General features: G+C 34.3%; 1 protein-coding gene across 3 annotated transcripts in view; it reads right to left on the minus strand.

Moving 5' to 3' along the window:
- The window catches only part of LOC118737118 (dihydroxyacetone phosphate acyltransferase), a 16,914-nt gene extending 5,198 nt beyond the window's left edge, over window positions 1–11,716 (minus strand). The window contains exons 1-2 of one of the 3 annotated variants that reach the window (XM_036467430.1): window positions 11,439–11,716; window positions 10,763–11,285 (exon numbers count right to left, since the gene is read on the minus strand). The gene's annotated coding sequence lies outside the window, so the exon portion shown is untranslated. Of the gene's footprint in view, window positions 1–1,845; window positions 1,968–10,762; window positions 11,356–11,438 lie in introns of those variants that run through there. The other 2 variants (XM_036467422.1, XM_036467438.1) reach the window with 2 other exon arrangements.
- Between the last annotated feature and the right edge of the window lie 11 nt (window positions 11,717–11,727).

An 11,727-nucleotide genomic window follows, 5' to 3' on the forward strand; every position in this document is an offset into this window, starting at 1 on the left:
AAGTTCTGACTAAATCCTGTAAACCGGACTGCTATTGGAACAGACTATTTGTGTTCTCGGGCTGGCACTTTGAGAGAGTAATTTTGGTTTCTCACTAGCCCGAGATCGCCTAGACTATTTTCCGGCCGAGTTTATAAAAACTGTCGAACTGCCAGAAGGTGAGTAGTTATAAAAATTCAAATTTTAACTAGTAAATGCATATCGTTATCTGAATTCACAAAGGCCCTAACAAACACTTTTTTCGAGACCGCATTTGTCACAGATTTTGTTAGGATGAATTAACATACACCCTACCCAACGCATAGCACAAAACATATAGAATTCTGTTGGGGTTTGATTTTTACGTAAAAATGGTATAGTAGTGCAAGTATGATAGCATGAAAACGACTTTTTTCTATATCTTTATTCCAGTATTACGAGAATAAGAAGCATATATGTACATATATATATATGTATTTCTTTCATACGATGTGGGCCCTACTAACAATTTGTACACTTATGTTGATTTTATGCGAATGCCTATCCTTTAAATTCTGAATCCAGGAACTAAATTTTTGCAGTTCAAGTCCAGCTGTTCGGCATATATTATCTATGTATTAAATTCTTCAGGATTTTTTTTTAACAAAAGCAGCATAATACTCGTAAAACAATTCAAAGCGCCTTCTTTCTTTTCGCCGATTCAGAAATGATCAGTCCGCGAAATGAGACTAAAAAGGACTTTATTTGGCTGCTACCTACACTGAGGGAAAAAAATATTAAAATCAAATAGAAACGTAATTGTTCTTACTATAAACGTCAACGAAAGTATTGTATATTGGTAAATATTCAATTCAATTACGCGCATATTAAAATGACCGCGTTCGTACTGAAAAAGCATCCGTGAAGTGAATAATCAAGATAAAAACAAAAAAAAAATTACGAATTTACATGTTGCCTGCAGCGGAATTCGAACTCTGACCATTCCTGGATATCAACAAATTGTGGCATGCATCTTTGCGCACTCAACTATACCCCGGCATATAAATTTGCTTTCAAATGTTGAATATCCATCAACACCACAGCACGCGATTTGTTCGGACAAACATGTACTATGTATGAATGTGTGTATTGTCACCGCTCTCAGAGCGGCGCTCCTGCATGCTTGGGGTGCGTATGTATACTCATATATATACTCAGATGTGATACGTGCGTAAAAAAATTTTTATGAAAATATTATTTTTAAATTCGAACATTTTTAAACGATAATCAAATATAAAGTATTCAGTTTTACTATGCATTATTTCCCTCAGTGTATGTCTAGTTTTTTGTATGAAAAGAATTGCGAAATTGAAGTGAAGAGGGATGTATTTTGAATTTTCTAAAATCCCCAGATCAACCTTTTCTCTTATAGTAGGCGCCATAGACGGTGCGTCTGACTCACGAGTCATCTGTGTACGTGTTGACTCGCCTTTCGACTATACACAGTTGAGGCATTCAGAGTCATGCCAGAATCATGTCGGTGTAACTATCATATATTTATTTTTACCAACACATCCAAACCGACTCGCGAGTCAGACGCACTGTGTATGTCGCCTATTACACATATTCAGGCCGATTCTGAATAGAAACTCCCCGGGAATTTTCTCTCTTTTCTCTTTCCTCCTATCATGTGTCCTTCCTTGAGGATTTTTTATACTAAATGGCGGAGTTGAGCTCTCAAAAAAGTGTCAAACAGCTTTTTTGAAGTTCGATTTTCCTCCTCCCAAGTTTTCGGGGAAAATGCTACTCTTGGGGGTTTGGGGAATTATTAATCTATTTCATCACTTAAAACTAAGAAATTTTAAATTGGTTGAAACCGAATCATACTTGCTCCGAACGTACATCAAATAATCGTCATTTTGTAGCTCTTCGGTTAGTTTTCCAGTTGGTATATCGGTGTTAATAAACCTTAATGAACATGAAATGTAGGCACAATTAAGAACTGTGACCCAAGGAGTGAGTGAGTGCTTTATCGCACCGTTATACATACATTTTGAAGGAATAAAATAATGTGTAGAGGCCAGTGTTGAGTTTTTATTTGCACCTATTATCGAAAAATATGCACATATTATTATCGAAACCTACTTGGCGTGCTCATTATGATTTCACAGCCAAGCTTTAAATTTTTGAGCCACAATTTTTAAATATGCATGTGTAATAACCCAGCAGAAAAAAATTAGCAAATTATAAAAAATAACCAACTTATAGTTAGATTTTATACGGGATTTCGAAATGAATTGTAAAAAAAAATTAATACATATTTTGTTCTAGTGGTAGTCGTTGCAGCTATGAAATTTTTACACAACATAGAAGAACTAGTAGTGGCAATTTCTGCATACTTAGCACAATATTTGTATTTTTTTTGATTATGACACTATTGAAGTTTTTTAATGTACCTGCCTGGACATTAAATAGACTGTGTTCAGAAATGCATCAAGCCAAAGCTCGGTATCTTTTATTTCTGAAGTATAATTGATGGAAATGCATTATTTACGAAACTAAGTTCTAATTCGGCATTAAACCTTTTTAGATGGATTTCTTAGAAAGATTTTGAGTATACAGTTTTATGGTACATTCAATTTTATTAAAATAAAGTGCAATTAGCTAAGATTTAACGTCGATTTTTCTAATTTTCTTGTTGGAAGAAAAAAAAATCGCAAAAATTAACGGTAAGTCCTAGACGCCTTCATATCGAGTTTTCGTTATTAAAATACAAACACCGTTTCTTTTTAATGTTTGTTAATGTATTAAAAATTCACAAAACAGATATATTTCGCTACCCAAGGGTAAAAACGTGTCAAGTCCACTATATTCAAAATCTAGTTTTTGATGCAGAATGACAGATCATGCGAACTGAACAACTTCAATAAATGGACTTGGCACATTTTCAGCTTTAAAGTAAATGTAAGAAACTTAAATACAGACATTTAATATACAAAAGTTTTAAGAAAAGGTTAAAAAAAAATAATATCATGAAAGACCATGGTTCTTTTACACTCTCTTTTAGAATTATCTGCAGAATCAGGAAATATCCTACGATTTCTTAAAATAAAAGTTGACCCAGCCTAATGTATATATGTACATTCATATACTTATGTGCATATATTTTACATATGCTATTTAATCGACAATAAAGTCAAAAAACTTAGTGACGAATGGATTTTAAACAAAGAATTCTATACGAGGCTGCTTGAACAAGACGAGTACACAAGGTATGTCGACAATTTTTTGCTTAGAAGAAACTGCCAAAAATCAAGTCGACTTTTTACCAACTTCAAACTGGCACTTAGTTATACAACAATGTCAACTTGTAGGCAGATTTATTAAATTATCCTGAGTTTTGCACGAAGTTTAGATACATTTTTATGTTTTTGTTGTAGTACGAACTATGTTTTTATAAAAAATTCGCGGAAAATTTTGATTAAAAAGTATGCATAATCAGACCATAAGTCTATTCCGAAATACTACAGTGCGGTTATGTTCGTATATACATGTACTGTGTACTATATACCGATGGCTGAGTGGAAGATCGACCTATCTCGGCAGCCTGTTCGAAAACGCCCTATCTCAGAAAACTTTTCAAGAACGCCCTACTTCATGATTTTATTGAAAAACAATCTATTTCAGAATTTTATTGAAAAACACTCTATCTCAGAATTTTGTTGAAGAAAGCCCTATCTCAGAATTCGGTTCAAAAACGCCCTATCTCAAACGAAAATACATTGAAAATAAGCTGAGATAGGGTGTTTTTCAATCAAATTCTGAAGTAGGGCGTTCTTGAGAAGTAGGGGTTTCTGAGATAGAACGATGTTGAAACATTTTCTGAGATAGGGCGTTTTCGAACTGGCTGCCGAGATAGGTCGATCTTCCACTCAGCCATCGATACCCTGTGGGATCTCGTTGTCCGCTTCTGCATGACATTGTAACCAATTTTGGATCAAATCTCACATCTTCTAGTACAATTCACCTATTTTTCATTACGTTGCTTTAAATTTTTAGACTATCTTTGGTCTAGATACAAAACTACTTGACCTACGATTGTATTTTGGAGAAATTGAACCAATCTTTCCTTCAGGGTAGTTGTGTTAGTAAGGGATTTTTCTATGTGTGTGTCTCAGACCGATGTCATACCGCAATTACTTAGTCTAGGAAAACTGACGTAATATTTATTTTCATGCCATTGTAGGTATGTAATTGTTAAACACAAAAAATAAAAAATTTCAGTTATATTAAAGCTGCATTTACATGAGGCGACTTTGGACCACGTGTACCGTTTTCGATAATTATTTTTTTCAGCTTCAATTAATTAATTTTTCAGCTTCATGACGCTTCTGCAAACAAGATATCGAAATATTCAAATAAAAACCAATTTTACAACTAATCTTTTGAATTAAATTGAGCAAATATTTTTTCCGCTTTTTATTGATGGGAAATTTTGTGGTAGCTTCGTTCAGTGTGAACATCAGCAGATTCGCTTCCGCCTTGCTTCGCTCGGTGCCGCTCGGCTTTCTGTGTGAACGCACCCTTAGATACGACACGCACATTTTTTTTTTTGGAAACTTTAAACTACATACATACACACATATGTAGGTATACATAATCATATTATTTTGTTGACTAGTGGTAAATTAGTTCAATGAAGCAATTTAATTGCGTACCGTTAAAGCTCAAGTTATGCAAATAAAAAATCATTATTATACATGCATACATGAGTAGTCAGTCCACTTGCAAAGTGCGCTATGTAAAATTTTTCGATTTTTATTTTTTGGTGGATAACGTACCAGTATTTAAAGTAATTTTATGTGCAGTAACAAACAACACAGTGGAAAATCTTTCTATATGCTGAAAAAAAATAGCATCAAATGTTATCTGCTCTTGCAAAAGTCGCTATAATACCTATTTATACACTTTCAAAAGTCTCCTCTTCGTATGAACTTACAAAACTGCAAGAAAACGTGGTAGTTTCGGCGCCTTGTGGAAGAGGTCATAAAAAAGAAGCAGACCAATCTTCATGGATGAGAGAACGCGAAAAGCCAAAAAAAAAGGCTAGCTATGTATGTAAAAGTTACTGTTTCAAAACTTGCTATATTAAATTTTTATACCCGAGCGCACTTGTGCACAAGGGTATTATAACTTTGTTCACATAACGGTTGTTTGTAACAGGCAAAACGAATCGAGATAGATATAGACAAATGTATACATAAATGATCAGAATGAAAAGAGAAATCGATTAAGCGGTGACTGTCTGTCCGTCCGTCCGTCCGTCTGTGCACACGATAACTCGAGTAAAAATTGAGATATCTTAACGAAACTTGGTACGTGAACTTCTTTTGGGCGTGGGACGGATGGTATTGAAAATGGGCGAAATCGGATAATAACCACGCCTACCTCCCATATAACGGTAATTTTAAGAAATACGAAAACTGCGATATTTTAGTAACTACTGAAGATAATTCACTCAAAATTGATACTTACAATTAGTTTCAGACGGAAAATATGAATATTATAAATTTTTGGAAAATGGGCGTAGCCACGCCCACTTATGGTTACATGTGTATATCTTGGTAACCGCTGCACCAATTTCTTCCAAACTTGGCACAGTTGTTGGCCTTAGTACAGCATACTAAATGGCTGAAAATTTTAAAAATCGGACAATAACCACGCCTACCTCCCATATAACGGTAATTTTCAGAAAAACGAAAACTGCGATATTTTAGTAACTACTGAAGATAATTCACTCAAACTTGATGTTTGCAATGAGTTTTAGACGAAAAATAAGAATATTACAAAATTTTGGCAAATGGGCGTAGCCACGCCCACTTATGGTTACATGTGTATATCTTGGTAACCGCTACACCAATTTCTTCCAAACTTGGCACAGTTGTTGGTCCTGGTACAGCATACCAACTGGCCGAATATTTCTAAAATCGGACAATAACCACGCCCACATCCCATATAACGGTAATTTAGAGAAATACAAAATCTTCGATAAATCAGTAAATATTGAAGCTAATTTATTCAAAATTGATGATTGCAACAATTCTTTACCAAGAAATACGTTTATGACAAAATTTTGGAAAATGGGCGTAGCACCGCCCACTTGTGATCACATATATGTATCTCGCTAACCGTTCTAGCAATTTGTACCAAGCTCGGTATGGTTATTGTGCTTGCCACATAAAAGCAAACCGTTGAAAATTGTTGAAATCGGACTAAAATTGAGGCCGCTTTTCATATAACGGTAAATTTCAGATGTGCTTGAAATTTCAATATTTCGAAATTTAAGGACGCTAATTTACTTAAAATGTATACACCCCGGCTTATCATGTAGCGGTAGCTTTCGGAAAGGTGGAAAACATATATTTAATACTTGCGCCGGGTATTTAATGTTCGGCTCCGCCCGAACTTAGACTTTCTTACTTGTTAATTATAACATTTGCAAAAACTAGTATACTGCAATTTTATTTTGTCAGGTTATTAGGCTCTTATTTATCCAAATTTTCAGGTAATAAAAAAAGATACAGTTTGGATATTACTTGTTGTCGTAGACGTTTTTTTTTTTTTAAATTTATAAAAAGCTGTTTGCAAGTGGACTACTCACATATGTAAATGCATAGATATATATGTATAACGAAATTTGATTAATGTTTAAATTCGCTATGCAGTGGATTGAATTTTGACCGCTTGAATTAAGGCCGCCTTCTTATTTGTTTGGCGGCCAAATTTCATTTTTTTTTATCGCGACCCAGCAAAATTAGTTATTTCCGCGCGGACTAATTTCATTTTTGTATCGCGGTCTTAATACAGCGGCTATTGCTGGAATGTGCATCTTCTCTTCATCTCTTCTTACTATTGATTTATGATTATTAGTACTGTAAGGCGTAGTCTGTTCTTTGTACATTTTTACATTATCAAATACGGGTTTAAATCATAGACTAAGCTTAAATTCTAGGACTTAGCCAATTATTAAAAGGGAGTAAGAGATAATAAATCATTTGAGAAAGAGTGACACCAGAGAAGATAGAGAAGGGCATATAAATAGGTAATTACAACTAGTAATTTTTAGAAAAAAAAACCGACTTAAAAAAAATATATATATATCTATATATTTCATGATCCAATGATCGGATCTAAACCAAATTAGTATGGGACCACCTCTGAGACACTACCTTTCCGAATTATTGAAATCGGTTGACGTGGTGCAAAGTTATGCGGTAACATACATAAAAAAAAAAAAAAAGATTCCGACGAACTGATAACCTCATCCTTTTTTGGAAGTCGGTTAAAAAAAGGTCTTTAACTACCGTCTTAAAGCATCTAACCAATTTTGTACATTCAATTGATTTTGGTAATGAGTTCCATAGTCCACATTGATTAAGGAAACAGTATAACTTTTTGGTTTGACATGATGGGATATTGGGATATTCGTTTTTGGGGGAAGTATTTAAGTATTTAGGCTTCTTTAATACCTTTACAACGAAACGAGTTAGCAGCTTTTATAGGGTCTCGAAAAAAAGAGTTTACTTTCCTAAAATATTCTCATAGTGAGTGTTCATAATCGCTTGGAACCAAATTGAGATTTTCTTGTGATACAATCCGAAATGCAAAAAACCGTAACTAGTAAATTTTTTTGTTTGCATAAAACGACACACTATGGTGCAGATTTCAATTTGAAAGGAAATCAAATTTGTGACAAACGCCACAAATCGGAAGAGAAGCTCGGCCAAACACTAACATACATATGTACTTTAGACCATGATAAAAATATAGTAAGTTATAACCGCTGAGAGTCACTTTTAAAATTCTTGACGTTTCCAAACAATTTAATTTTTAAATTTACTCACAAACTCACACACACATTTTCATTTTCAATCTCAAGCAACAACAATTTCGAACAATTTCATTGTCACTTTAATATGATTTTAAAATGTTGGCAAACTTCAAAAAAAAATCATGGCCGACAAATTGAGAGAACGTTTCTACCTTGCTATGTTTTTATCATGCTTTAGACTGCATCACCAAAAAAGTTGCGATTTTTTCCGCCGGGATTACAAAATTTATTATATTTTACGAGATCCACCAAAATATTTCGGAAAAATATTAAGATTTGTGAACCGAATGGACCGAATGGAAAATACCTCCAAAAATGGAGTTTTATGAATACAAATAGTTTGTTAAAGGATTTTTTGGAAAAAATCCCCTCAGGTAACAAAACAGTTTAAGCTTTAGAAATCTTAAGAAAAATTTTCAACTTAATCATAATAATGAGATCTTTGATACTGTTTTTTTTAACTATTTTTCCAAGATTTGTTTAAGAAAAACTTGAACAACTGGGCCAAAACTATACTGATATAGACTTGTGAGGTATCTGTGGTACTTTCTCACCCTTTTTATTTCTTTGCAAAAAAACTCATTGTAGGTTTGTAGAATAGGCGCGAGCTCAAAAGTTGACCACGAAAAAAGACGCATAAAAAACTTCAGCGAAGAAAGGCGGCTAACTAAACCTATCCGACGGCGAAGAAAGATGCGTAAACCTATTTTACGGTGGAGAAAGACGGTGAAGAAAGACGCGTAAACTAATTTTCGCGGTCAACTATGTTTGCAGGTGTAATAGTATATACATTGACCAAAGAGTTTTTGAGGAATAGTGCTGAAGTGACAGTCCTTGGCTAGGTATAAATCTATGTTTACGGGGCTTTATTCGCTGTCTTTTTTCGCCAATGCATCCTTTTTCGCCGTCAAAACCATGGCGCGCCTTTATTCGTGCCTAGTGACGATATGCTAGTGCTTGGCCGAACTAGTAAAATTTTCTGAGACTGTGGAGAAATTCTATCCTCGCGTTTTTGATAAATTGCATTCCACACTTCAATCGCGATTCCCCTCAACCTGCCGAAATTAACATACGACAATCTTTTACCCAGGCGACGATATAGTAAAATTTCATAGGAAATATTTTCGTACAACATTTTAACCCTAACCCACCCGTTCAGGAAACCCCGCAAAAAGCAAATTTGGAAGGTCGTTATAGGATTGATATATTCTAGAAAATTATTCTTCGGGGAATTTTACTAGGGGTATTCTCAGGCAAAAGCTTCTTAAAACCAACGTAAAAGTCTCTAAACAATTAAAATAAAAAATCAACAAAAAAACCTGGTATGGGTTAACCTTTAATATCGCTCAGATGTTTATTTTTTAAAAACTACTTAGGCCGTGACATGAAAACTTTAGTAGCCATAAAATAAAAATACGAGCTAACTTTTCAAAATCCATCGAGTCTTTTACTACTGAATGGGTATACTTTCGGAAAATGTTAACAAAGTCCGGGTTGGGTTCGGCTGTCGCACAGTATAATCGACCATATGTTTGTATATACAGTGTAATCCACTTACAATGAACTCGCTTTAAGAAAAATGTCGGAACGAAAAATGGGCATTTTCCTTCCATGATAAGTATACAATTTTAAATTTATACATACTTGTATATTTTTTCTTTGTTATTTAAAAATATTATATTCTGATTTTATTTCTGAATTTGACGCGGTCCCATGGAGCCATTATAACCGGATTGCACTGTACTAGCACTTTGTAAATAAACCACACACATATGTAAGTACATGCATATACATATATGTATGTAAGTAAGAACGAATTACATACATATCTACATATGTAAATATACATACATACATACATACATATATACATATGTAAATATATACTGGCAAGATAGTTAATATAACGATTTTTCACTGCTTCTTATGCAACGTATTTTATCCTTCTAAATGCACTATGTATATATCGCACCCTAAATCAAAAACTGTCATAACCAGGGTTGACAGGTGTGCTTTTTTGAAAAACCCCACACGTTTCGTTTGGCGTGAGGATGAAACCGGGGAGAGGGTTGTGTACAGGTCTATCCTGCACATCACCGAAGGTTTTGAAACCGGAAAATTTTTTTACCACAAAATTTTACTAGTTCTTGTCACCGCGATTCTAGGTACGCTGGTATTCAGCAATTCAGCTATGAAGATTTGTGGAATATTTCACGGGACAATATTTTGTTACCAGCTTATGACATGTAACAAAATTTATCGGTTACAAGAGTACCCAGGGTTTAAAATTTACAGGAACTTTATTTACCGGCTACAAAATTTTTATTACCAGCGCAGAATAGAGAGACCTGTTAGTAGGGGTTTTCCAGTTAAAGAAAAATAATGAGAAGACATTTTGGCGGACTATAGAAATAGGGCCCATGAACTCTTTTATGGGGAAAAATCGATTTTGAAAAATTTTAAGTTGTGACTTTTTTTTTAATTTAGAGTGCGACATGTATTAATACATCTCTAGTTAGCTTCGACACTCACTATTTACATTATATTAGGTGGTGTCGACAAATGGAACACCTTTATTTTGTTTATACCATGTATGGCTTTGTAAACATACATATATTTGTACAAATGGATCTGCGTTTTTATGAATATTTTAGCTCAGTTATGCATACTTGGCGTTGCATGAGAGTTGTCACATAAGGAATCTGCTAAATGAAATTCGCATGGAAAAAATGTATTGGATACAATCAGGGAACTTGTTTAACTGCACCTGATGGATGAGCTCAATCATGCACATAGGTATGTTTGAATGTAAGTAGTTTTCCGCCGCCCCCCACTTCCGCATAATCTCATATGTACATACATATGTATGTATGTATGTATGTATTCAGGTAAATTGAGTAAAGCTACACTTACCTGCTGTAAATGAAATTTATTTCACAACAATTCGCTCAACTTGCTTGGATTTTACTCATTTATTTTTAAATTATTACAAATAAGTTAAAAACACTAGCCCCTAGCGATTACTTTATTATGCGTTGACCAAAAGAAACAAAACAGTAGCAAAATCAATCAACATATACGAAACAACACTGCGGCGACAGTTCCACGGGAAATTGCGGCGAATTCACCAATTCAGTGTTGCCCTACTTAGGTATATATGTAATTTCCTATGTTTCAAATACAAGACAATTTCTAGTTATCAGCCAATAATTCAAACCTCTAATTACTAATTGGAAATTAACCGCAATCTGCAATATTTTTCAAACTACTTATTCGCGTATTGGCCCTTGGACTTTACGGCATACAAAGTAAAAATAATAAGGTACGTAAGAGGTATGTTAACATCACTGTCCACTAATGAAGTCCTAATTTCCCAATTATCATTATCTCATATTATCATTTCTTTTTCTTGAGCAGAGTGAAACCGGTCGTTTACCTGTGATAGGAAGTAACGTGCAAGATAAGTGCCATTATTAATTTTTCGCTTTATGCAAGGCAAAGCATACTGTCTTACATACATCTATATATAGCTACGTATGCAGTTAAGCAATCTGGTAGTATTTAATTTATTGATTTTCTCTTTGCTTACCTAATATTTTATCATATTTTAATTGTACAGAGCGAGTCTTTGAACGATCAACCGATTATTGAAAATTTGCCGTGTCATCTGCCATCAACTGGATAATGGCGGCCTTTTCCACTATTGTACCATTTCTACATATAATTTTGGATCGAGTTTTAGAATTTGTACTTGGATGGTTTCTGGGAGTGGCCCGTAGGGTACCTGCGCCGCCAAATAAGGAGCAGGAAGAATTGCTGACGAAAAGCGCAGTAGAACTAGCTCGGTTAATACGTGAACGAAAGTTGCGATCTTCCGA

The sequence above is a fragment of the Rhagoletis pomonella genome, unplaced genomic scaffold, assembly GCF_013731165.1.
Source record: "Rhagoletis pomonella isolate Grant_MI unplaced genomic scaffold, Rhpom_1.0 Rhpom_scaffold_00001, whole genome shotgun sequence".
NCBI lineage: Eukaryota > Metazoa > Arthropoda > Insecta > Diptera > Tephritidae > Rhagoletis > Rhagoletis pomonella.